Raw genomic sequence first — 2,691 nt, forward strand, 5'->3', positions numbered from 1 at the left:
GTAAATAGGGGTAGATGCCCTAGAAGCCACAACACTGCACAAGTTAGCATGCACACGTTTACTTCTCCCAAATCTACCTTGGGGCTCCTTCTTTTCCTATTACACCTCCACTCCTATCTGGTGTGCACTGGCTATTAAAGCTGTTTGCTGGCTCCAAAGCGACATTAAGATGAAAAGAGAAGACAGGAAATAGCAGAGCGTGTATGGGAGTGGGGGCCCTCCCTGGAGAATAAATAGAGTGCGCCCAGCCCCAGCGGGCAGGAGGCATCCTGGCTTTTATCCAGTTCCTGCACTTGGGCGACAGGTGGGTCCCCGCACTGCCATCAGGAGCATATGTCGGAGCTGTAGGGCCCTGACCATCTGCCTACACTAATCCCAGGGCAAGCAGATTTGCTCCTAACAACGTCAAGAGAGAAGACTACAGACAGGTCCCTGGACGCTCTATTTCTGTAAATCATTCAGGCTTCAGCGACCGGCTCCTTTAGATCGCTGCGGTCCTAAGGCTGCAGTGGGGGCGTGCTGTAAACCGGGTCCCGGGGCTGGCGTTTAGGGGTTCGAGGCAGGGATGGGGTGGTGCCCTGCAGGCGTGCAGCAGAGAACACAGGTACATTCCCTCTCCCTCTATCGATCGTCCCAGCAAACGCAGCCAATGGAGGAGGGGGAGCGGGAAACCGGAGGCACCTCTGCTCTGAGCGGCCCCAATCTCCCCGGATAGGAGTCCCCAGGGTCCTGTCACCGATGCTTCGGGGACACCGCGCTGCACTTACCTGGGCCCACGCCCGGCGGGGCGGGTTCCTAGCGGCTGCTCCTCAACTCCTAGGCTATAGCTACCGCCGGGTCCTCCCCCGGCCTCAGGCGAGAGGGCGGGCCGGAAGCAATGGTCAGTTCAGTCCTGATTGGTCAAATTCACAGTGACGCAACTGCCAGGGAGCCCTCGGTAGACCGCTGTGCTTAGCAGCGAGCTCACCGGAGCTGGGTCGCGCGCATGCGCACTCCCGAGGTCGCGCTTGGTCCGGTTGTCCGGCTGGCTGCGAGCGACGTCTGTGGAGACTAGATGCGGGCTGCTGCGCCCCCCGTCCCTCAGGACCCGGCTTCGGGAGCGCAGCAGGCTGGTGTCGACGCGAGTACCTCAGGCGAGAAGGAGGGGCAGGCCGGGAGCATGTTGGAGCGCAGAACGTAAGGTGACATGAGGATCACGGGCGTGTGCGGGCGCACCTGGCCCGGGACCGGGGAGAAGGACACGTGACTCGATGGAGCCCTCGGAACTAGAAAGTAGCCTTGAGTACAGACTGGAAACGTGGCTTTTATGACTGTACCGTGGCATCAGAGTATTTATTGCTCCGTCTCTTGCGTTTGTCATTGATAACCTAGATCAATGGAGCATAATGTTAATGTCGATGTGTGAGTGTTCCCTGAATGTGCTGTCTTCCCACTTTGTTGCAAGAATTCCTTCCCAGGAGAGAGGTCAAAAAATGCCTTCCTATTCCCCATAAGGTCCCAATGACCGACCAAACCGATTGCACACGAGTTCATCCTGTGGAACCAGGGAGTTCATGTAGTTGGGCCCCTGATAGTCCCTATGCATCACAGCTGATGGCTTCCCTATACCCTGTGTTCTCTAGCATCTCCTAAGATCCCATGCAATTGGGGCAGAATGACTTATAAATGCCTGGGGGTGGGGCCGGGAGGCAACGGAAAACTCAGGTCCCGTGACCCCATCTCCTCTGAGGGAACGTCAGCAGTCTGGCCTGTAGCATACGTCTGATGACCATGGCAGCTGCTTTCCTCCGAGGACCTCATTCAGCAACACGCTTTGACCTCCCCAGAGATCCAAACAAGCCAAGAACTTCAGCCCGGTTCTGCTCTGTCATGTGCTTCTGCCATGGTATGCTGCCTTGCTAGGGACTTACGAACAACACTGTGAGTTCTAGGATCACAGGCGTGCACCATCACCCCCAGCAACCTTTCTTCTGCCAGTTATCTCAGGTGTTTGCTGCAGCACTGGGAGGTTGACCATACGCCCTCCTTCTTTCTTGGTTCTTTCGAAAACTGTTATGTGTATGAGAGTTTTCTCGGCATGTATGTCTGTGCACCGTGTGCTTGCATGCCGTGCCTGAAGAGGTCAAAAACCGGCACTGGATCCCCTGGAACTGGCGCTGTGAGCCGCTCTGAGGGTGCTGGGAACCAACCTAGGTCCTCTGCAAGAGCAACAGTGCTTTTAACCACCAAGCCTTCTCTCCAGGCCCCATCGGTTCCCAAGGAAGCAGATGTCATATGCAGGAAGCTAAGACAGACAACTCCAGCCAGGGGAGGAAAACCTTGTGGCATCTGTCCTGTACTGCTGAGATGGAGGATTCAGCGTGGAGATATGGGGAGAACTCTTTCAAAGCATAAGGTCTCAGAGGCAAAGGGGGAGGTTCCTCTGAGACTAGGCTACTGTCTGCTGCACGCACAAGCATTAGCGTGGTCCTAGGGAGACCTGGGTCTGTTATCTGTGGCACTTGTGTCTTCTTTGTTGCCAGTCTGCTCATTGAAAGGCACTGGAGAGATCACTGAGGTCCCTGGCAGTGCTTGTGTGCTGTTTCCTGACCTGTGAGCCCACACCCCCTCTACTCCCTCGGTTTTTGAATTTTGCAGAGTTGATTTTCTCTGGTTGTCAGAAATCTGTTCTAGCCTTCATCAGAAAGCATA

General features: G+C 55.7%; 1 protein-coding gene across 3 annotated transcripts in view; it reads right to left on the reverse strand.

The window, feature by feature from the left end:
* The window catches only part of Tecpr1 (tectonin beta-propeller repeat containing 1), a 29,683-nt gene extending 28,806 nt beyond the window's left edge, over positions 1-877 (reverse strand). For all 3 annotated transcript variants that reach the window (XM_005368043.2, XM_026789726.1, XM_026789725.1), the window contains exon 1: positions 768-877. The gene's annotated coding sequence lies outside the window, so the exon portion shown is untranslated. The remainder of the gene's footprint in view (positions 1-767) is intronic.
* Positions 878-2,691: the final 1,814 nt, after the last annotated feature.

The sequence above is a fragment of the Microtus ochrogaster genome, unplaced genomic scaffold (genome assembly GCF_000317375.1).
Source record: "Microtus ochrogaster isolate Prairie Vole_2 unplaced genomic scaffold, MicOch1.0 UNK27, whole genome shotgun sequence".
Taxonomy (NCBI): Eukaryota; Metazoa; Chordata; class Mammalia; order Rodentia; family Cricetidae; genus Microtus; species Microtus ochrogaster.